This window comes from Crocodylus siamensis, chromosome 14, assembly GCF_052110815.1.
Source record: "Crocodylus siamensis isolate JL-2025a chromosome 14, ASM5211081v1, whole genome shotgun sequence".
NCBI lineage: Eukaryota > Metazoa > Chordata > Crocodylia > Crocodylidae > Crocodylus > Crocodylus siamensis.
Genome location: NC_143408.1, coordinates 27,825,958 through 27,850,123, shown reverse-complemented (window position 1 = coordinate 27,850,123; position 24,166 = coordinate 27,825,958). Strand labels below are relative to the sequence as shown.

General features: G+C 48.9%; 1 protein-coding gene across 5 annotated transcripts in view; it reads left to right on the top strand.

Moving 5' to 3' along the window:
* The window catches only part of SIK3 (SIK family kinase 3), a 129,972-nt gene that overhangs the window by 53,439 nt on the left and 52,367 nt on the right, over positions 1-24,166 (top strand). The gene's annotated exons all lie outside the window — the stretch shown is intronic.

Genomic DNA, 24,166 nt, shown 5'->3' with positions numbered 1-24,166 from the left:
ATCATCGAGTCCGACCCCCTGCATAAGCAGGAAAGAGTGCTGGGCCTACATTACCCCAGCTAGATACACATCCAACCTTCTCTTGAATACCCCCAGGGTAGGGGAGAGCACCACCTCCCTTGGGAGCCTGTTCCAGACCTTGGCCACTCGAACTGTGAAGAAGTTCCTCCTAATATCCAATCTAAATCTGCTCTCCTCTAGCTTGTGGCCATTATTTCTTGTAACCCCCGGGGGCGCCTTGGTGAATAAATACTCACCAATTCCCTTCTGTGCCCCCCTGACGAACTTATAGGCAGCCACCAGGTCGCCTCTCAACCTTCTCTTGCGGAGGCTGAAAAGGTCCAGTTTCTCTAATCTCTCCTCGTAGGGCTTGGCCTGCAGGCCCTTAACCATACGAGTGGCCCTTCTCTGGACCCTCTCCAGGTTATCCGCATCCTTCTTGAAGTGCGGCGCCCAGAATTGCACGCAGTACTCCAGCTGCGGTCTGACCAGCGCCCGATAGAGGGGAAGTATCACCTCCTTGGACCTATTTGTCATGCATCTGCTGATGCACGATAAAGTGCCATTGGCTTTTCTGATGGTTTCGTCACACTGCCGACTCATGTTCATCTTGGAGTCCACTAGGACTCCAAGATCCCTTTCCACTTCCGTGCCACCCAGCAGGTCATTTCCTAGGCTGTAGGTGTGCTGGACATTTTTCCTCCCTAGATGCAGCACTTTGCATTTCTCCTTGTTGAACTGCATTCTGTTGTTTTCTGCCCACTTGTCTAACCTGTCCAGGTCTGCTTGCAGCTGTTCCCTGCCCTCCGGCGTGTCCACTTCGCCCCATAGCTTAGTGTCATCTGCAAACTTGGACAGAGTACATTTCACCCCCTCGTCCAAGTCGCTGATGAAGACATTAAAGAGTATCGGTCCAAGCACCGAGCCCTGCGGGACCCCACTGCCCACACTCTTCCAGGTTGAAACCGACCCATCCACCACAACTCTCTGGGTTCGACCCTCCAGCCAATTCTCCACCCACCGGACTGTGCAGTAATCCAAGTCACAGCCCCTTAACTTGTTCACCAGTATGGGGTGGGATACCGTATCAAAGGCCTTCCTGAAGTCCAAGTATACGACATCCACCCCTCCTCCTGCGTCGAGGCGTTTTGTGACCTGGTCATAAAAAGAGACTAGATTGGTCAGGCACGATCTACCTGCCACGAACCCGTGCTGGTTTCCCCTCAGCATAATTTGTCCTGCCGGGCTCTCACAAATGTGAGCCTTGATGATTTTCTCAAAGATTTTGCCAAGGATGGAGGTGAGACTGACTGGCCTATAGTTACCCGGGTCCTCCTTCCTCCCCTTCTTGAAAATGGGAACCACATTGGCCCTTTTCCAGTCCTCCGGGACTTGACCCGTGCGCCACGAGCATTCAAATATTCCCGCCAGTGGCTCTGCAATGATGTCGGCCAGTGCCTTCAGTACCCTCGGATGGAGCTCATCCGGGCCTGCCGACTTAAAGGCATCCAGTTCCTCCAAGTGACCCTGCACCACCTCAGGGTCCACGCATGGAAGTCTGGTGCCTTGCTGCTGCCTCCCTACACTCCCAGTGAGAGACTTGTCATGCCTCTCACTTAGGAACACTGAGGCGAAGAACTCGTTGAGGAGTTCAGCCTTGTCCCCTCTGTCCGTCACCAATTGTTTCTGCCCATTTAGCAGGGGTCCTATTCCTCCCTGTGCCTTCCTTTTACTCCCTATATATCTAAAAAACAATTTCTTATTGTCTTTTACTTGGGTTGCCATCCTCAGCTCCATGGTAGCTTTGGCCTGTCTAACTGCCTCCCTACAAGCACGAGCAGAAGAGGTATATTCCTCTTTGGTGATCTCTCCCTGTTTCCACTTTTTATGTGCTCCCCTTTTGGCCCTTAGTCTGCCCAGGATTTCTCTGGTCAGCCAGGGAAGCCTCCTGGCCCCTTTCCCTCTTTTACCTCGCACGGGGATCGTCTCGCTTTGTGCGAGAAGGATAGCTTCCTTAAGGCACAGCCACCCTTCTTGGGCTCCCATCATTTCAAAACTACTACTCTGCAGTGCATCCTTCACTAATCGCCTGAGTTCGCTGAAATCAGCTTTCCTAAAGTCCAGCACGTTCACCCTACTGGTTACCTTACCCACTCGACGCCTTATGTTGAATTGTACTTTTAGGTGATCACTGTCCCCCAGATGGCTACCGATCTGTAGGTCCCCTACTATGTCATCCCCCGTTGCCAATACCAGATCCAGTAAGGCATTCCCCCTAGTGGGACCATGTACCTCCTGCGTCAGGTGGAGGTCCTGTACACAGGTTAGAAAGTTCATTGTAGTACCATTGACCTGGAAGCCCAGGCCTGGTGAAATGAGTCGCATCTTCCCTATCGGAACCAGCTGTGGTGTTAAATCCTTCCAGTCAACAGGTGGAGATTATGGCTTTCATTTCATCCATTCCAAACACCTTGAAATGACCTGATTTTTGCATTTACTGCCCAAAGTGAGCATCATCAGTAATTTCACAAAGGTTGGCGTAGTGGATGGGCATTGTAACGATGCTGTCTTTGTGTGTGCATTCTCCCCTCCCCCTGAAAAGAATGTAAAACCCCTGTGCAAAGATCTGGGGAATCAGTCCTCACTGTGCTTCCATCCCAGTAGTTGCAGGGGGGCTCTTCGTAAACTTGAGGACTTCAAAAATAGGTTCATTATGCCCTCCTTTGTGTGGTATAGTGTGAGGTCATGACTTAGCCATACAGTTTAACAGTGCTGTTTCTCCAAAGTGCTAGCTGATGTGAAACGAGGCACCTATAAACGTATCTCCTCCATTCTACACTTGATTGTACTAAAATATTTTCACCTAAAAGAGAGAGAACAGGATTGGATGCTTGAGAAGCTTCTTGCCACAGTAACTGATGCACAGTTTGAAAGGCATGTTGCAGAGCTTGCAGAGAGGTGTTTTGATCGCGTCTTGGTGGGCTCCCTGCTAGGGCGCAGGGTTGAGCTCTGCTTGAAGGAAGCATTTTTACTTCATCCTAGTAACGGCTTTTCCTCTGATTTCCCCCCCCCCCCCCCGGTTTGGTTTCCAGGCAACCCGGCCTCCTGCCGGATCTGTGCACCCAGATGACGTCCTCGCTGCTCCCCCTTCTCTTGCTCGCTCCCCCTCAGATGCTCAGCTTTTCTCACTGCTGCCAAGGTGCAGAGCTGAACTCGTTCAAGCTGCTTTCTTATTTCTCCTCCCACATGCAGCATGATGTGGCTTCTGCATATGCAGGAAAGCCGCACAGCCTGTGTTGTCTGGGAAATCAGATGACGCCTTTTCTTTCTGTTCACCTTGATGAAAATAGAGGTGCTCATCCCATTATCCTAATGACAAGTGGACTGTGGGATTGGCAGCTGCTGCTTGGGACGAGAGATGACATGAAAAGCTTAGTTGGATAGAGAAGTTTAGATGCTGGGGGGAGAACAGTTAAGGAAACGACTTGTGAATGTATTGCTCGTGAAATAAGGCAGGGCTGGCCAGCCTGCAGCCCACGTGCCCCAAGGGTCACGGGCAGCTTCTGTATGTGGCACGCAGCAGATTATGGAGGGGGCAGAGAGCAGAAAGCAGAGCATTAGATCAGGCAGGGTTGTGTAGGGCAGGGAACAGAAAGCAGATTGGGCAAGGGACCGGGATTGGAGTGGCACCTGGGGAGGGCACGGGGCATAACTTGTGACGCACATGCCAAAAAGGTTGGCGGCCGTGGAAATAAGGGGTGACTTGGAAGCCCTTGGCCTCCATCTTGCAAATGTGAGCCAGCTCTGGGCAGGCTTCCTCAGCATGCGTTATTGCACTCCTTGGCTTCTCTTGAGTCGAGTCTGGCCGGCAGGTCAAATTGTACAGTGGGCAGTGTCCAGTTGGGACTCGGCTTGAGGCACCCTGCTGACATCTGCTTTCTGAACCAGGCTGGATTTTAAAGCTGTGTCTGCATACCAAGTGCACCAGTTTGTATGCAGATTGCTTTGTACTTTGACTTGGGTCAAATTGGTTCAGAGTAATTAGCCTTAAGCCATTTGCAAGTCAGTTTAAATGCGTCTGCACTGGGGTTTGTATCAGTTGAATTAAATTAAAAAACAAAACAAACCAGGTTTTGAGCCAAGGCAACTTCTGCAGGTAGGCAAGCCCAACAGCTCTTCGTGTGTGTGAAACTTGGCATTCTTCATTTCTGGGTGTTTAGTCTTACTGAAGTTAAAGTACGCAGGACTTGCACTGCAATTGTAGACGTGGTTCATAACCCATGAAGAGAAGTAGCCACTTCCACTTCACATGCTGTACAGCTTGGGTACGCCCTTCATCATTTGAAGGATGAGGTTTTTTTTTTAGGTTCAGGCCATGTTTGGTTTGTGCCGGATCAAAAGAATGGTGTGGCATCTAGTAGCTTGGAAGCTAACTCCGTGTCTTGGGCAGTCGGTGTGAATGAGTAGAGTTGGCCCAATGTAGGGTGATGGATGAACAGTATACCTCCATGAAAACAGGAAACTGCTGTGGACCTGCGTGGAGTGCATTGCGTTTGTGTATTTTTATGGCCATAAATACTTGGCTCACGTTTAGTATGTCGTCTTCTAGCTGTTACCCACTTAAAAAGGTGGGCAAGTAGCTAGTATGTCCCCACATGAGGAGTGGGGAAACCTGGGCAGGATGTGGCTAGTAGCAGCTAAAATTTTGTACCGATCACACTTTTTGGGTAAGGCCCACAAAATGCTACGTATTTCGTGCCTGTCCAGTCCCCTTCTTGTATAGGAGAGTCCGGAGCTCCTTGTGAATCGGTAGCAGAGCAGTCAGTTGAACCCAGGAGTCCTGACTTTTCAGTGCCTGCTCTTTAGCTACAAGTTGTGCCCCAAAAAGTACAGTAGAGTAAATGCTGTTATAGCCATGATGGTCCAGAAATTGAGAAGCAAGGTTTCCTTAGGGTGATTTGAAAGTTTCTCTGACACTGTCTACTACATAAATTTGTCCGAAAAGTATGCACAGTCCGAGTTTGCCATCTTTTTCCCCCTGTGTAACAGAAAGCAGTAAATAACAAGGCAATAAAATCGTAGATGAGCATATTTAAATTGAGAACAGGAAGTGATTTGGAGCCAGAGGTGGATGAAATGGTATATACTCATTTCTGTGAATCTTTTGGTTGTGGCTGCCTGGGGTTTGGGTTGGTAAGTGGTGCTGTGTATTTGTGTTGGCATTCAGAGTCGGAAAATGGCAGTCTCCGCTGTGCCAAGCAAGAAGGGGAGCAGCAGCTGAGACCAGAATGCTTAGCGCCTTCGCTCGACTGACTGGACCTTTTTTTGCACTTCCTTCTCCCCCAAACCCTCTGGGGCAGTGATGGTAGCAGTATGTTAGCTGTGTAAGGCATGGCTAGCTGACCCCCTTCATCTCGGTCTGTGCTACTTCGCTTGCACAATGCTGGCTCTTTGCGTCAGTTTGTTCCATCATGAAAGCGTTGTGTACTATAGATGGGCCCTCAGTATCTAATGTGAGGGGAAGCTGACCAGTGAGCTAGTCCTTAGGCTGTGCGCTGGCTTTACAGCAGAAAGGTGCTCCTTGTTGCACACTGAAATACTAAGCACTTTTAGCACCTTGTGTTGGCTCTACAAAAGCAGGGAAGTAGCCATATTCTCATTGTGATTAAATGGCTCATTTATTCCTCTCATTGGTGGCTCTTGTTATATTTCCCTTGCTTGTCTTTGGGATTTTAACAGCCATAATCCTGCTCAACAAAGCCTGTAATGTGTTTTACATTAGCATTTTCAGCAGCCAATGGAAGTAACTTAAACTCTCCATATGCAGTTTCTCTCCTACAAAATTAAAACGAATGGAGGAAATCTGACTGCGGAGAATTGTACAGCTGCCGGCTCATATGATGTGGGGTATTTGTGGGAAGGATCAGAGGATGGGGTTGCTGAAGGCAGCGTCTCTTCTGAATCAAAGGATGTTTGGGGGTTTGGTAAGGATTATCTTCAGCCTTGATTTTTTTTTCAGGCTGTTCTTGACTTCCATAATTTTCTGACTTTCAAAATCTCCAGCCAGTGCGATTGAATGCACGAGGAGGTCACTGTTGTCTCCACCCTGTTCTTCCCGGCATCCAGAACAGTGGAAGCACTCCACCTTGGCCAGGACTTGTCTCCACACACAGGGAAAATCCTGGCTGTTGTGCTGCTGCAGCCACTTAATACATGGGAACTTTTGGCTCTTGTTTTGCAACACAATGCAAGCCTGTTGGCATTTGGCTGTGCGAGCTTGTTGGCATTCCTGCCAAGATCTCTTCATATTTACAGTGCTCAACTATTATCTTTTCTTGAGTACCAGATCATGGACATTGCGATGCTGTCTTTACAGACAGCCACTGTTTACAGAACTAAAGTCTGCTGCCAAACTGATAGCTGCAAGGTGCGGTGGTAGCGATGTACAGTCTCCATGCAGGGAGTTAGACCAGTATCATTTTGCTGGTGACCTTCTCCTTGTATGCAAGCCTTTGGACATTGGACCTCCAGGATATCAATGGCTTCCAGCATTTCTAATCCGCCTTTGTCATCCTAAATCCCACTAGGCCTCCCAAATAGCAGATTGTTTTTGAATGGGTTCTTTGTTTGCCTCCTGTTGGTTGAACCTTTAGGGTGCGCTTAGGAAACACTGCCAAGCAGTTCTTTGCCACCAGAAAAGTTTTAAACACAAGCCTTCCAAAGCTGCACCTTTTTTTCCACCTGTAAAGTCTTCTATCCTTTTGCACTTTTTGTGACTTTTTTTTTTTTTAACGCACCATTGCTTGTCTGCTACGGCGATTCAAGGTTTGTTGTTGATGGTGGAAACTCAGCCTGTAGCAAGGTCCATCTGGCTTTGATGATGGGTCACTTGCAAGAGGAAGAGCAGTTCAGCTGAGCGTGAGTTTTTTTTGCAACATGAGGTCCTTGTTTAGGTGGCAGTCCACATTTTGGAGGCATGAAATGGCCTTCCATTGGGAAGGTGGAGGTGAAATCCCGCCCCTGCAAAGAGTCGCAACTTAATTGTACGTGGCAAAATCATGATCATAACTTCTCGAGCCTTCTCATCTTGTGGTGGTTGTGCTCTGGAGAACTTGTGGCCTACTGGGGAGAAATTCCCTGATACAGTAGTGTCGTCTGGGTGCCAGGCACTGAATCATGATACTCCATGTCACAGGTTTTGGGGTATTTTCCTGTCATTGTGAAAAATCAGGGAAACCTCTCTGAAATCTGGGAGCCCTGAACAAAGAGAAGGCTCCTGTAGGAGGTAAACGCATGACTGACTGCATTCACAGTGCTCTGGCTGACCAAGGAAAATCCTGTCTGTTGGTGCTGAATGAATTTTATCACTGACGAACTTCTGGAAGTGTCTGGTTTTGAATTTTCAAGTTGTTACTACGCAGTTAATGCATTAACCCTGTGCCTTTTTGGATTTTGCCACGGTTCCGCATTCTTTTGTGGCTAGGGAGCTGCAGCGCTGCGGCGGCTCTGACGGCTTGGGTTAGGGTAAGAAGTGGGAAATGTCTGCTTTCATATATACTACTTTTTATCCAGTAATCTCTTGCAGAAGCATCTGCCAGTATGCATGTACCTGCCCCGTCCAGCTCTGAAACGGAGCCATGTGAGTAGAACAGCATGGTAGGTAATGGCACCCAGCAGTGTTCAGTAGTATAAAATAGAAAGCAGAAGAAACTCCTGTATTTGATTAAGACCGAAAGGGGAATTTGGGGAAGAAAGGTAGTAATGCAAATCAGGATCTGCCGAAGATTTTAACAAAGGGCTGTGGGTTTTTGAACGACCACAAAGAGTAAGCCTCTGCCTTTTGTGGTATTATTTAAAAGATGTCACCTCCAGCATCTCCTTAGTACAAAATTAAGCTGTCACATTCAGTGCTTGGAGAAGAGTTTCACCAGACTTGACTTTCTGTGGCCCCTGTGCAGACCTCAGCTACACATACTGACCGAGACTGAACCTCTGAGCTTTGAGATCCTAGGGCATCTGGAATGGCTGATGAGACTATTGTGTGGACACTTGGTCGTGGTGTTTTGCAACAGAAAAGGCTGCAAAGGTCAGTGCAGGTTTAATGTTAAACTGGACCGCAGGGAAGCGGGCTGGGGTGAGCCAACCAATCAGTTACTTTTTACAGAGTAGAGGCCTCAGTTTTGGCCTTCAAACCCACCAAAGGCTAAGTTTAAAAAGAAAAAGAAAAAAAAGTGCAAGCACCTTTTTATGATGTCACACTAAAGACCAAACTCCTCTTTTGACCAAGCATATTCTCTTGATTGAAGTTGCAGAAGTGAGGTCATTCAGTGAGTGGCTGAATGTACGTGGGCAAATTCACAGCGACAGCTCACTTGAAAAATGTGCCCATGTGCCGTCGGGCTGCCCACCCAGTGATGCTGAGCAGCAGTACGAGCTTGTGCGGCAAATCCAGCATTTGTTACATAAGGTCAGCAGGAAGAGCTTTGAGTTCAGTCAGATCTTTGTCTCTAGCCAAGTTTTACGCACTTGTGCCATTTGAAAGTGGCTCCAGATGTGCGTAACATGTGCCTTGCCTCTTGAATGATTATCTTATGCTTGTTTGTCTGGACGTCTAAAACGCGAGCCAGTAAGATGAGACTTAGCGAGTGGATGTTTTGTATGATAGTGGGAGCAGGCAAGGGGTGGAACCGAGCCCAGCTGAGGTGGAATGGGCAGAAAATAGCAGTGGATTTTCTGCTTTTTGTGCAGGTTTGAAAAACTTGCTCCCACAGTCCAAACACCCCTGCTTAACTTGCTTGAACAGGTGAAGATGTCGCTGCTTCTTTGGTTTATACAGCAACTTGATCGGTGTTGGGGAGCTCCTTCTTCGTGAAGAATGCAGTAAGACTGCTGCGCCCCCACATTCACAGCACTGGGTACGAGTGCTGACGGGCTTTGTCATTAGGCATGAGCCCTGGTCATACGGTGCTGTGGAGCAGTGTTGGCACGTTCATAGCAACCACTGGTCTGAAGTGAGCAGCACCGAGCACATCTGTACTGCATCATGGGTGCCAGGTAGGCTGTGCTGGGGCAGCCTCCAGCAGCAAAGGGCTTGGGAAGAAGAGAGAGCACTTGGGCACTGTTAGGAGACGCAGCTGCCTCGGTGTTGAGTTTGCATGAAGTATGGTGTCGCAGCACTGTTTTACGAGGCTTCTGCAGTGGCCCTCGAGATCCTTTTCCTTTTGTTGGCATCACTTTTTAGTCCTAACTTTCTTAAGCTTTGCTGTCATTCTGTGCTGTGGGGATCTTCGTGATGGCTAGGTAAGGCTCCTGCCTCTGCTTTTTATATGATTCCCCTCCAGCGAAGGTTGATTCCATGTGGGCCATGCACTTGAGCTGTTCAGAGGGCTTTGGAAAGGTGGAGTTGGGTGGAGTAACTAGAAAAGTAAAGGCTACACCCTTCTTGTGGTTATGGTGCACGCTGTCCTTCCAGTCGGGCCAGGAGTCCAGCAGGATGGAGATGACAGGCTGCCTCATGCAATATAATTTTAAAGTCATAAGCGTGGAAGAGCTCAGCTGTTTGGATTTATTAGACATACCCGTTCCCTCGGGGGGGGGGGGGGACTGGGATGTCGGCACTGGGGCCCCTGCTCTGTTAAGTTGATCTCCATCTGATTTGGATACAGCCTTTCTTAAACTGCTGCAGAAAAGATTGGCCTTGCTTTGCACCATTTAATTGAATGACATTCAGGAGGACTTTGGTGCTGAAGCTACGCAGAGCTCAGTGCAGCTTGGACTTGATGTGCAGCATGACCTGCTCTCCCAGCCCCTGGTTTCCCAGCCGGCTCTGCTCGGGGGTCTCGGTTTTAATCTGCAGGGCACTTACTGCCACCCACCCTTGTTCTCTCCTATCTGACTAGAGTGGGCAGATTTTCTGAAAGGGATGCTTGCTTCCTTGGGATTAAGCTGGTTTCTCCAAGTGCGTCCAGTTGTCAAGGCTCCCAGACCTGGGTGACAAGGGAGGGTTTCATTCCTGAGCTGTGCCATATGGCAGTCTCCTTGAATTGCAGGGAAGCAGAGTTCTGCGGACGTGGGGGTCTGTAGTAAGAGCACAGTTAGCGAGTATCTGTTACAGGGTTTTCTGTGAGGAATGCAGGGTGGGAAGGAGGACTGCGCTTCCTTGAATTGTTCAGATTTTCCTAAGTAAATGAGCTGGTATGGTTTTTTTTTTTTTTTTTTTTTTTTTTTTTCAATGGGTTTGTGAGTCAGTGCCACCTCTTGGCTGCTGTTGCAAATGAGGTGAATTGCTGATGGGTTGGAAAGATTGCATGTTTCACAAGACTCTTTTTTCTTTATAGATCAATGTAGCAGCGTACTTATTGTAATACACTTTTTGATTTAACATGTGGGCACCCTTGGTTTATGCTAGGAGTGCCCTTTTCTAATTTGGCTTATGTCATTCAGTGAGTGTGTTTAAAGTAAATGAGCAGAAAAGGAGACTCATTCCAGAAGAGAAATGTGCATGTAGGGTATTATACATAATATTTTGTTAGCATAGGTATGCTAGTAAATAGTCATGTGTATGCCAGCCCTAAGATATCTGAGACTTCCAAATGCAATACAAATAGGTCTTGGATCTGGCCAGGCTGCCTAGCTTTAGTGTGCACAGGCCATGTGCTGCAGGAACGGCTCTCTGGGATTTCCCTGCCACACCACTGGCACATGGTCCCACCACTCCTTGCTGTGTGGGCAGTGCTAGTGGGATGCAGCCTCCTCTTGGACCCCCCCCAGCATGGGCAAGGGGGAAGACTGCTGCCAGGACTTGCAGAAAGCGTGTGGTCCCCAGACCATCTGTTGCCTGATCTTATGGAAGGGTAGTAATGAGGTTTGTTTTCCCTGGCTGTATGGAACGACAAAGTCTGCAAGTACGTTGTTGCAGCTGATGGCGAAAGAAGGGTGGACACCTGTGACTGCTGCTGCCATCGTCCATTTGTCACTACATAATGGTGGCCTCCGGAAGAGGGAGGGCTGTGTCAGCATCGCACCAGGAACTGAGCACCCCGCTTTAACTGGGCTGGATGACGAAAGTGTTCAGTGTCACCTGGAAAGGTAGCTTGCATTAGGTTTGTAGGGAAGAGTTGCACTGTGTCAGGTGTGGACACTTCCACCCAAGCCATGCTTAGGGACACGAATCATTTTTCCTGGGTCTTCTAGATCTTACGAATCAGAGGTACGGTTGGAAGAGCGGGTTCGTATGCGGTATGTTGGAGGGCGAACGTAAGCCATTGACACGTTACGCTTGTTGCTTTGCATACGCTGTTTTATCGTGACAAGAAGCGAGTGGTTCACACGTTCATGTTCACGCTGTTTGTTGTGTTAAAAACAAATTCTTTGTTGCAGGAAGCTTTGTAGTGCTACAAAAACAACATGTGCTAGCAGCTCCAGGGTCAGCGTGTGGATGTACAACTTCCTTGCCCAGTAATAGGGAGGAGGTAGCTGGCTGTGCGCAGCCTACCATTTGGACAGTCTGCTATTATGGCGTGGTAAGAGCAGGCACGTGGATGGCTACTGGAGAGTAGCTACTGTGGTGCATGTTTGCACCCTACTTTCTTGCGTGATAACTTGCTTGCATACCCACGCCCTAAGAAGGATGAGCAGTCAGACCTACCAATTCCCAACATGAAACTTGCATCACTTAGACTTTTTGCTCCAATAGTGGTTTTATAGATTTCATAGACATCAGGGCTGGAAGGGACCTCGGGAGATCATCGAGTCCAGCCCCCCGCCCAAAGGGCAGGAAGTCAGCTGGGGTCATAGGATCCCAGCAAGATAAGCATCCAATTTACTCTTGAAGGTGTTCAGTGTAGGCGCTTGAACCACCTCCGCTGGCAGACTGCTCCAGACCTCGGGGGCTCGGACAGTAAAGAAATTCTTCCTTATGTCCAGCCTGAAACGGTCTTGCAGGAGTTTGTGACCATTTCACCTCGTCATCCCTTGGGGCGCTCTGGTGAACAGACGTTCCCCCAGATCCTGGTGGTCACCCCGATGAACTTATAGGTGGCCATCAGATCACCCCTGAGCCTACGCTTTTCCAGGCTAAAGAGTCCCACGGCTCTCAGCCTGTCATCGTAAGATGTGTTTTCCTGACCTCTGATCATGCGCGTGGCTCTCCTCTGGACTCTCTCAAGCTTCTCCATGTTCTTTTTGAATTGTTGCCTCTTTTAGTGTGCTGGTTTTGTGAGGGAATATGGCTAACTGGATAACGAGCTATACTTACAAGCCTGCTGCATGGGCTTCCTTTTCCAGTTTCAGTGCAATCTGCAGTTTCAATGCAATCTGAAATGTGTTCTGTTTGGGGCCTGCTTGTTAAGCAGTTGGCTGCTGTGAGCTTCACACTTGCTAGGTGTGCCCCAGTACAGTGAAAAGGATGATGGCTGTAATTTCCTATTAGATTGAGTAATCCGTGGGATTACTCCATGAGCAGTTTATGGTGCAGTACTTAATTTCCTTTAGGTGTCCAGGCCTTTTTCCGATCTCCTTGTCTGGCTGTGAAGTGCCAGCATTAATTCATTTTCCTGGTTGCTGACAGGACAGTATCTGCTCCATGCATGCGTGACTACTGAACCATGCTCAAAATCAATAACCAGGATGACTGTAATGATCTCTGATCCTGCCAGGAGGGTATTGCCTCCTGTATCGAGATGGTCACCTCCTCAATCCTGATGTGATCTTTTGGCTCCGTTTTTTTCTTTGCTTGCAAGTTAGACGGCACTGTTCAGGTGACGGATTGTCCTGGCCCACAATTTGACGCTTGAGGCTGTTGAAAGAGCAAATGGCAGGAAGCTCGGCAGGACAGTCAGCCAAGTGTTCCTTAAACAGGAGTCTATTGCTACAACAAACAGAGACTTTTCTGGTGAGCCGAGTTTCTGCCAGGTTGCCGGGTGGGTGCGCAGACCTGTGTAGCAAGGAGTACTCTGTTCTGAGACGGCACCCGGCAACGCACCAAAGTCGGCCGAGTCGGGGACGAGCTTTACCACGCAGTTGCCCCTGGATCAGACTTAAAATGTGTGGTAGAGATGGGACGTATCCGTGTGTTTCAAACCACCAAGAAGAAGGAAGCCTTGCTTTAAACAATGGATTTCAGCATTGTATTTGTCCTTCTGTGACTGTGTCAAGGAACAGCTTGGTTTGCACCATGGTGATCCTCATTGGTTGGTGTAGTAATGATTAAAGTGTAACTAAATGCCATCTTCACAGTGGCCGGGTACTTTTGTCCACCAGAACAGCAAGTTCTACCTACCAACTTGTAAGCAGGTCTGTAAGGTAACGCATCCAAGTTATTAATGTTTATACTTTTTGTTAATGGACAGTGAAGAGCAGTGCTTACTTCTAGCTTCAATTAAGGTCTCAACTTTTTAGTGGCCATCGTGTTGATAACGGATTCCTCTGGGACCTGGCTTATCTTCCAGCGATCCAGAGGTTCAGTCTACCAGCTTTTGTATCTTGGGACAAACATTTTGGAGGTGTCTGGACAGCATTTACAAAGGTGTTACCTACTTGCAGTCTTTGCTGACAGCAAGAGCATGTGTAGACATAACAGCCCTGTCCTGTTAGCTACATGCATGGGTTTATACGTGACCCTCTCATTCATTCCCAGTTTCTTTGTTTTCCTTTCCTTGAGGTAATTTCCGTTCTACTCCAGCCTGTGGTATTATCTAGTTTGTGCGACTAATCTTTCTACAGTGCTAGAGGGCATTTTTTTTTAAGAGCACCTTGGCTCTGATGGTAGCTTGCCTTTCTGCTATATTAGGTCTGCTGTGGATCGGTATGGGAAGTGAACGGCTCTTCCGGTTCCTCTCTTTCATTAGGTGTTTTATGCCTGAACGCAAATGGATGAAGACTCTGCTTTATTGTAAGCTTGTCTTTCCAATGAAGAGAGTCCACTGGTCTTTAATGAGTCCATATGCAATAATAGCTGACCTCTTAAAGGCAGAAGCCAGGGTAACTATGCACCTTATGGGCTAACTAAATAAGGTTTATGTAGAGCACAAGCATTTGTGCACTTGACCAGATGCTGTGAAAGGACAGCATAGAGCAGTGTAGAAAGCGAAGCGGGTGATTTGAGTACAAAAGGAGTGAAGGAAGACGGAGGGGGGTGGGAAGGCAGCAATCAAGAAACAAACTCCTAGAAACAGGCCTCCCTTCTGCAGGACTTGGGTTGTGATGTAAATACTGGTGCTTTTGGCAAACGTTTGCGTGGCACCAAGATGGAAACAGGTTTTATCCAGGTGCAGTGGTTTTATCCACTTCAGGTGGAGTCCAGGAGCGGTCCTCCTTATACTGTGTGCGGCTCTGATCTGTGGCAGGTTGATCACTGCAAAGCTCCTTGTCATGGAAATTTCCTCAGTCTTAGGCGGTGGAAAAAAGCCTCGAGGTCTCCATACAACTGCACTGTATTGAGCAATGCAGTCGAACAGAAAGAAAAACCATGGCATAATACCGCTCTCATTTTATACGTGGCCACTGGAGCCCCGTGGCCTCCACAGCCCACAATTGTGTTTGTGGACTAGGGAATTAGTTCCCTTCTCCAAGCATCTGTATTTTGATGATTAAACAGTCACTCAAGGAGATGGTTGCTTTTGTTTGCCTTAGGAGAGGTCCTTTTTCCTGTTTGCTAAAAAACTAACAAACATGGGTAGTAACAGGACTGTTTTACAAGTGAAAGTTGCACAAACTCCGGCTTGTCTTGCTGTGTGTTGTCTCAAAGTCACTGCAGCTCTGCAGGGCCGTTGCACTAAAACACATTTATTAAAAAAAAAAAAAAAAAAAAGGATATCGCTGGTGATATGCGGACTTCTGGAAAAAATATAGCTTAGAAAAGAAGATTTTTAATTTTTGTTTTCTGGGTTGTTACTTACTAGTAATGACTGAGGTTTCTGGAAGCTTGGGAAGGAAAGTAAGAGTTAGCCCAAGCCAGCAGTTTGTTAGTAGCCGCCTGAAGAAGGGAAATGCTCAAGAAGATGCTTAACTGCTCAGTATGGTCTTTTCCTTCCTTGACATAAGGATGCAGACACTGGGCTGAGCTGGTTTCACTATAGCTTCAGTAATTGCCTGCACAGGAAACTGCGAGATGGGATTCACATATGACATGCAGCAAAGGTGTTTGTGACTCGCAGACCTCAAATAAGAGGAGGAGAATGAGTTGTCCAGCAGCAGTTACCCCCGTGCTGAGCAGTGTAACACCAGGTCGTGGTTCCTCATGTACAGCTCCTGAGATGCTGTGTGCATCCGATGCTGGCTGCAAACCTGCAGACCCTGGGATGGGCCAGAGCCCGTCTCTTCCTGATAAATCTTAGCAAGAGGGTCAAAATGTTTGCTTGCTCAGTGACCTGACCAGTTTAAAATAATCAGGAGCCTTGACTGCAGCCGTACTTACTTTGCTGTTGCTCTCTTCTTAGCCCTATGCAGACAGCTTTAACTACGCTGTCTACATCAACATCTGTTTGAGCTGTCATTAGGAGGCGAGAGAGAGCCATCAGCTGGTGCCTGATCCAGGGGTTAATAGAGGAAGAAGCTGAGGTTAGAAAATAGAGGGTCTCTGGCTGATGGTCAGCAAGAATGGCAGGATTTTGGCTGCAGAGGGGGAGGCAGGGAGAGGTGCAACTCCTCTCCAGCTTCCAGGGAAAATGTGTGCAGGTAGCTAGAGGGAGAAGGATCTTCTTAAAGGGCTGTGCCTAAAGTCCCACAGGATGCTCCAGCGTGGTAAAGAAATGTGTGCAGGTGGTTGTGCTTACCTGCATCTGTTTGTTCCTTGTGCTAGTCAGAGTAACGGTCATTGCTCTTTGGAACCCCTACAAAATCTGTCCTTCGGCTTCCTCCATCTCGCCTTCCTGCAGAGGTGAACTGTAGACCATGCCCACACAGCTCGAGCTCAAGCAGCTAAGCTGCTACGAGTTTCGGGGGTTTGGTGGAATCAGCACTGGGGCCAAGGACAGCTGGGTTTAAGGCCCTGTTTCTGTGAAGGGGTAATAGGCAGAGAACTGGTATGCAGGAAGCACGGCAGAGAGACCAAGAAAGGGAATGAGCTGCAGCCTGCTCAGACCAAGGGATGCTTGAGATCATGTGGCTCTTGGGGTGCGAACAGCCCTGGGAAGTGTCCAGCAGGGAAGCTTGAGAGGGCTGGAGGGCTTGAAACCAAAGGGCATTTCTGAGTTGTGGACTTGCTGGGAGGAGAGGGTACTGTTCTGAGATCTGGGCCGAGAGCAAACTTGCTGTTTTGGTCCAAAAATATGGTCGGTCTTGCTCTGGAGTTCCTGTTTGATGCAATTCATGGTGATGTCAATAATGAGGGATAACTAAACATACTTTGTCTGGTCTCCTCCTTCCAGGATCTCTGCCTCTCCCTCACTTACCTCACTCTCTATTTTTGCTTTAATATTGTTTTGCATTTGAAATTTCCAGACCTTTTCATAAGGCTTTTGCCTGGCAGACCTACACACTCAGCACGACTCCAAAAAATACAGGGCAGCAGAGGAAAATTTATCAACGTGTAACCAACAGCCTCCACGGCCTTTGGCTCTGGAGAGAAGGACATCTGAAGTGACTTGCAATTCTTAGTTTAAACATGGTGATACCTTTCCTCCCGAATTGTTGTTTAGAGCTTAATCTTCTAAATAATGATTTGTTCCTCAAATTACTAGGGGAAAGCTTAGATGGATCCAGCGAGGGGAAAAGTGTTTAAATGTTGTAGAGACTGAAGGAACATTTTGTTAATTGGTAGCAGTGTGTGTGCTGGCAGCTGGCATAGCTCCTGTACCCTGGAAGCTTCATTACCTTTTGATAATGGAATTGTTGATTTTTCAGGCTCATTTTGCTTCAGTATTTCACTATTTGAGAACTTTAGATTATGGTTTTGTTCTGCTTCTAACTGCAGCCTGATTTGTTCTTCATTCAACTGTGTTTCCTCTGGTTTTTCCCCTCCGCATACTTTACGTGGCCTTGGAAGAAACGGGGGATTGCACTAGCGGCTTTCAGCGCGTTAGACTTTGTTCTTGGTGCACCACCTCTAAGAGCAGTAGTAGTTCATCACTTGTATTGATCCAGGCCTTGGCTTCTCTTCTGCAGCTGCCAACAAGGCAGTTGATTGATGTGAATTGCGTGTGTGGGAGTGATGTGAATACTTGTCTGTTGAGAACTAGCTGAATCGTGGCAGCTCCTTGCGTAAGCCATTGAACAGCTATGAAACGGTGACTAATTATGGTCCCTTCAGGCTGCGTACTGCATTTCTGCCATTGGTAATGGGCTCCATCCACAGTGAGCTGTTGCCTGCACAGGTAGTCTGAATAAAAAGATGGTCTCCATGCCTTTCCCCTAATCCCATCTGCTTTATCTTTTGGTAATGGAGATGACGTGCTTTAGCAGAAGGACTGTCTCTTTACTGGCACGATAGCCATCTCTGTTTGTCTCCGGTGCATGTAACCCTGAGGCACCTTGACCATGGAAAGGTGCCATTTCAGCAAGAGATGAATTTCAGGTACGTGGAGTTGAAAGCAGTGTGGAAGGTGGAGATGACAAGGCGGTATGAAAACACTTCTTCTGGCTTATCTGTCATCCTGAGAGGGATCTTCATGGTGTTCACATGACTCAAGCTTGCATCCTGTTGGGCTCCTAAGTCACACAGACTCTTTTAGAAAATTGTCTCTGACCAGAGCGTAACTGCATCTCCAGGCAAGCACCAGAGCGGTATTAGGACAGACGTAGGAATGCTTGGGGTAAGGAAATAGGCAGATGAGGCAGACTGGAGTAAGGAAAGTAACCCGAGTTCACAAGAATGCTCGTTTAAACCAGCATAACTAGCCGACCCTTTCCTACAGCCCTTCCAAGGGAGTTATGGTCCAACAGATTGTATTAGGATCATTCTGCATTAGACTTTATGGAGGAATTGGGTAACCACTCACTAAAACACTTTATTATGCAGCTCATGAAACTGCCGGGCACTCATGGAAATACAATCGCAGTTCAGTGTTCAAGTTTGGCAACTGTGAAAAACCAGGGGAACTTGCAACAACACCCATAAAAATCAAGCAGGACTTAGTGCCTCCCCTTTATTATCTGGCAGCAGCATTGGCACGCTGCCCCTGAAACTGCTGTTCAGGCGCAAGTGCTGCCTTCCTGACATTTCACAGAAGCCGGCACCCTGTCTAATCAGTCAGCGGGTCACGAGGTGGGGAGTGGACACAGCTGGCAGCATAGGATCGGAGTTGTATTTGAGGCTTAAGTTCCTCGTTAACATGTGGGGGGTCTCTGGCCAGGCGTGAAATCTTCATGTCTGCCTCTTGGAACTTGGGTGCAACTCCTGCTCCCCCGTGTGAACTCACCGGCTCAGCAAAGCCCCCGGTGGCCACCTTTAGTTGTGTACCTCTTTCCCGTGGGGGTGCCCCAGATGCCCCCTTAGAAGGTGGTGTGCTTTGTGTTGGTGCCTGGGCTGACTGCCCTGCTCTTGCGGGAAGAGCCGTTTCCTCTTGCACACCTTTTCTGTGGGTTAATTTTAGATGTGGCCTGGCATTCTTCAGTGAGGGAGTATGTGTGTCCTTTGCAATTGTTTCCCTGTGAGTGGGCCTTGGATGATCTAAGTCAGTTTGGCTGATGTGCTTGCAGGACTTGAGCCAGATTTGCTGCGGTGAAAACCTGAATCATCTTTATTGAGGAGAGAGAATATTGGCCAGCTGGGAAATGCCACAATGGAGAAACCAACTGTTTGTCTGCCTGAAAGTGCTCTCAGCCTACTCCCTCCAAAATTCCAGCTTTCCTCTTTTGTGGTGGGTGAAAATTAGGGAATTTTTCCTCACTCAACCCTTCACAGTTTGTCTCCTGGGGAGACTCCCAGTTGTCTGGGGCTGCACCACGGGGGGGGGTTACCCAGGTTTTTTTTGAGACCTGGCATCTGTTTCATACGCTCAGTGCCCAGAGCATTTGTCTGCACATGACTAGTGCGGGTTTGAAGCAACTCTGTTTTAAAAGTGCCAGGTTCCTGTTCAAGGGATAAACCCACAGTGGTCTATGTTCTGGCCGGCATCGTTCTGTATTTCTTTTGCTACCGTGGATTTTTGCGCAGCGCGTTCAGTCCCATCAATGCGCAGCTCTGTCGCAGGTCGTCACGTAACATGGATCCCGTCCGAGGGGACTGGTGCAATCATTCTGCTCCGCTGCTGCTTTGTTGGAGATGCTGACCAAATAACGTTAACTCTGACTATCACATTGGTCTTGATCAGGTTGGGAAATGTCACTTCAGTCCGCATAAAACAGCTGTGTAATCAGATTTCCCAATAGCAAAGAGGTAACCGTGAGCGGACTTCAGGAAGAGCACGCAGATGCCCAGGAATGCTCTAGACAGATCGGCTTTCTTCCCTGCTGATGCCTCTGAAGGTGTCCAGTAGCTCTCGGGAGTAGGCTTGGCTGCCACTACTGGGAAATCCTGTCTGTCGTTATTGTTCTTAGCTTTATAAAACCTTGTTCTTACGAGGAAAGTCTCTTGGAGAAAAGAACGCGATGGTCAGATCTTTCCGAGCCCTGCGTGACACCCCTCTAGCTTCTCAGCACTATCTGGCCTGCGGGGCCCCTAAAAAATTTAGAAAATTAATATTTATCTGCTCCTGGCTGCCTGTCATGCGGCCCTCGGTGGCTTGCCAAAACTCAGTAAGTGGCCCTCTGCCCAAAATAGTTGCCCGCCCCTGCTATAACTGTCTATTGTAGACTTATCCGAGGTGTAATTAATGGAAATCAGTTCCACGGTGAGGGTAAACACCCCTCAAGAATGCTGCAAGCCTAAAATGCACCAGCAGCAGCTTGTCACCCCATTAATCGCTGCCAGTTAACGTCTGGCAGTCTTTGGATGTGGAGAAAGGGGCCTGACTTTGCCATTCTCCCCGTCCCTCTGCTCTGCTCTGCTGCTTTGTGCCAGCTGCTTGTTCTAGCGCTGAGCACTGGAGCTGAGGGCTTGAGATCTTAGTTTCCGGTAGAAATGACTTGACCCCAGAGTAGGAGTTGTCCCAGAGGCAGAGGCTGTGGTGTTGCACGTGGCATTTCCAGGCAGTCCTGTGACCGGGCAACTGTTTGGCGCAGCGGGAGGTGGAGGGGTTAGGTAGGAGTGGCGGGGATCTCCAGACGGGAGGGCCGGGGGGCACGCCGGATGCGATTATGACAGATGGGCCACGGCCTAGGCTGGCCCTCTGCTTTTGCCTGTCTCTCCCCAGAGCATCTCGTTTAAGCAGGCAACCAGTGAGAGAGGTAGTTAGCCATGGTAATCTGAACTCGGGCAGAAGGCAGAGTAGATTTGCACCCTCTGTAGACCGAAGCAAATTGCATGGCGCAAGCTGTCCTAAGCAGAGGGCTCTGCTCCGTTGTGCTGTGAGTGGATTGCAGAGGCCCAGTGTGCCATGTCTTTCAGAGACTTAAACAGACAAAGCCAGCCCCCTTTAATTTTGCATTTGGCAAATGTGACTTTGCAAAGGAGTTCTGCATCTCCACAGCTGGTGGAAGAGGCGGCAGCGTCCAGGCGACCGCGGAAGTTACCTTCCTGCTAAAGGCTGTTCAGCTGAAGAGTGTAACAGGCCTGTTTTGCCTGCGCTTGCTGCTGTAGAGGATGCAGCCCAGGGATTGTTTCTGTGCAGCGTAGATGGAGCCATGTGGATTAGGTGCTGCATTTCCGTCTTTCTTGTTGGGCTGTGCACCGCCACTGTTGAAAAGTGCTTCTCCCGTGGTGGAGCAAGTGTCCAATTCCAAGGTAGCAAATGTTCTCGGTCAGGCATGCTCCTTAGTGTGTGAAGCCTCTTGTTGACACGCCTGTTTACAGCCTGCCATGGAAACACCCAGCACTGCACGAAACACGAGTCTGTGCTGCAGTCAAGGTGCGAATGCCAGAGCAAAGCCCTTGCATAGCCTGTAGCAATACGTGGATGTGAGGTTTCACATGCACTCATCCCCCCCCCCCAGTTATTCAGCTTGGTTATCTACCCGATTCAGTCAAATGCCCAGTTTACATGGGAACACACTCTTGGCTGGCCTGCGTGGTTTTTGCTCTTCTGTTCATCATATTTATTCTCCCTTCAAATACAGCCTGCGTGCCCAGCACCTCGCTTTTAAAATACAACCGGGAGCTATGCGGCCAAGCGGCCAGGACAGCGATCAGCTTGTTAGCAGAGGCTGCTGCGCACACAGCACAGTCGTGCCCTTAGCAAATGGTTGTGGAATGCTAGGACCGCCGAATCTCTCCCTCTCCCGAGGTGCACGGTGGCTGCTGGAAGGGCACGGTGAGTTTGCTCTAACAAATAGCTGTAGATGAGCCGAGCTGCTGGCCTAAGGTCATGGTGTGCCACGTTGGTAGCGTTCACGGGCTCAAGACAAGCTCGCTGCTGGAATGTGAGTTCTGAGAGTCTGCAGTCCATTCCCCTTCCTTGCTGCCTCCTCTTCACAACTGATAGCGGCATTTGGCCGGGATGTGGGGCTCCTGATGTGCTGGGTGTCTTGTTCTCTGGCTTCCCAGATAGCAAGCACGTGTGCAGATCTTGTCAGTGTCCGGTTTTGTGTCCAGTGACATGGTATATCCCAGGATGTAGAGCGCCTGTGGGAGCGTCATCGTCTGCTACCAAGAACAGTGCTTTAAAAGCTGGGAAGCCCAGCTGTATGTAGCGGTGCTTGCGGGGGTGGGGGGAGGCTGTTTAGACTCTTATTTTTTAAGCAAATAGCAGCTCCTCGGCCTCACCTTGCGGAGGTTCACCCTGAGGAAACTTGGGAAGGTATTGTAATGAAATCCAGGCTGGGCTCTGGCACAGTCTGCTGCTGTGTGATTTTTAATGGCCTGCCGACAAGATGAGGGCTCTGCGGGGCTGTGAGACCTGCCAGCCGGCATGACGGACCTGCTGGGCCAGGCTGGTCCCTTTCACGGGGAGCGTTCGGTTTTGTGAAAGAGGTGCTGCCTCATCTGGAGGGAGCGGGTCGAGTTTCTAGCTGGGCTGTTTCCCGTGGCGTGGCCTTGTGCCTTTCTCTTAGCCTGGGGCTTTGCATCCCTGTTTCGCTGGCAGACTCGGGGTCCATCGTGCTACAGACAATCAGCCCCCATGCTCTTCCCTCACGGGAAATGCCAGCTCTGAACAAGAACATTTGGCAGCGGATGTTGATTTTTCTCTCCCGGTGCTGGGTTCTTTCCTCGCAGGGCTTAGCTGGTGCAGTGCAGCCGGGCCGTGTCCGGGGGGGGGGGGGGTGCGTTGATCAGGTGGGGCTTTGCTTAGAGCACTCCCTAAGTATTGGATGGATGCATGCTGGGCAGAGCTGTCAGCTCGCTGTGTTGCTGCAGAAGTCTGCAGCACCTGTCAGTTCCTGCTTTCCTCCCTGCCTGGAAGAGCAGGCTCTGCTTCCCTCCGGTGGGGTGGTGACAGCTCTCTCTGCTCCCTTGGAAGGGGAGTTGCCTGCAGCAGCTGCTTCAACAGCCCCTCCAGAAAATGAGGTCTGTCCTAACCCAGGTGCTCTCAGTTAAACAATTTGTTCCCATTCAGGCTGAACATGCACTGCTCTGATCTGGTCAGAGTCCAGCTCCCCTTACTGGAACGCTTTGAATCGGTTCTTTAATTATTCCAGCTAGTCTGATTCTTTTTTAAAGAAATATAAAATTGGGGAAACAGCCTTCCTTTCCACACAGTGCCTGCTTGCTGCTTCCCAAGTCGGTTTGTGTAGCCAGGGCTATATCCTCTTGGGTTTCCAAGGCAAGCCAGCGAGGAGCAGAGAGGAAGTGCATTTCGGGCACTGTGGTGTTCCTTGGCTTCAGACAAGCAAGCTGACTTCCGCCTCTCTCTGATGTGAATGTTTTGCCGTCCCGGTGTCTGCATGCCCATGCAGTAGATGATGTGCACTGCTGCCTCTGCTCATTCTGGATCTTAAGGGAAGAAACACTTTCTGCTGTGTCTGGATATGGTGGTATTTGGATGATACTGGTACCCCAGCAGTCAAAAATTGGACTTGTTTTTTCTCCTATAACCGCTTCTGTTCTCACTTAAAAAGAGCTCTTAACTTTTTAACAAACTTAAAAAGACGGGCACGATGAGAAGGATTGTTTGGTATCAGTCTGAAACCTCCTCCCTCTAAGCAGAAATTGTATCCGTCTGTCAGGAGCTGAAGGATCATTCACATGGCCTTTGCCAGTCACATAACAATGAGGTCTCTGTTCTTACCTTCTGTGCAACGAGATCACACGCTTCTCCGAGCTGGAGCGTAAGGCTAGATGGCTGCTGTGGGGTAGATTTGAGATGGGTGAGTGAAGAAATGAGTGGCGAGATCCACACCAGCTTGGGGAAGAGGGCCGAGCGTGAGCCCACGTTGTGCAGGGCGTGTTTCGCACAAAGTTCTCATCTGGGATGTGGTGGCACCGCCGCCGTGCGCGCTAGTGTGCAGTGGTGGGAGGGGGCATTGTGTACGTGACGGGACCAGAGCAGTTTTGTGGCCTGGTGTTCTTCAAGAGCAGCTGGCTGGAGGCACTTGCAGGGGCTACACTGATAAAGAAATGCTGGCCATGTCATACCCAAACTATTAAATGTCTAAATAGATAACTAGCCAGCAGCCCACCTACAGCCTGACCAGAATAACTCAGGCCCTCCATACTAGCAGTCACCAGTCTGCTTATAACCTATGAGGGGGTAAAGAAGAGACTTGTGTAAGAATAGACATTGTTTTTGGTTTCTTTTCCCCTGCTGATTTCTAACAGATGTGTACCTTTATCACAAATTAATCTTTGTGGGGGAAATGCTGAGCTCAGGAAGGGTTTGTCAACCTAGGCTGAGGTTTGGTAAATGAGAAGCAGCTCCATGTCCCCTTCGTCTCAGATGGTGAGCATGGCAGAGGCAAGGCTCCAATGAATTCCTCTAGTTGGGGAAGATTGGTGCGTTTCTTGGCTGCTTTTTTACTGCATGTGGGAGGGCTTTGCTGGCTTTGCCTGCCATTCATCTCTTCTCAAGCTTGATTTGATCAAAACTTGCTGAATGTTCACAATTTGTTTTCTTTGCTGACTTTCTCCCCCCTTTGAATCAAGGGAGAGCCACTTCTTGAAAGTGTTAATAGTGAAGGAATGAGCCTTGCATTCCCAAGCAAAACGTATGTTGAAATGGAGTCTAAGGTTGAGACTAATGACATGTACTTTAAC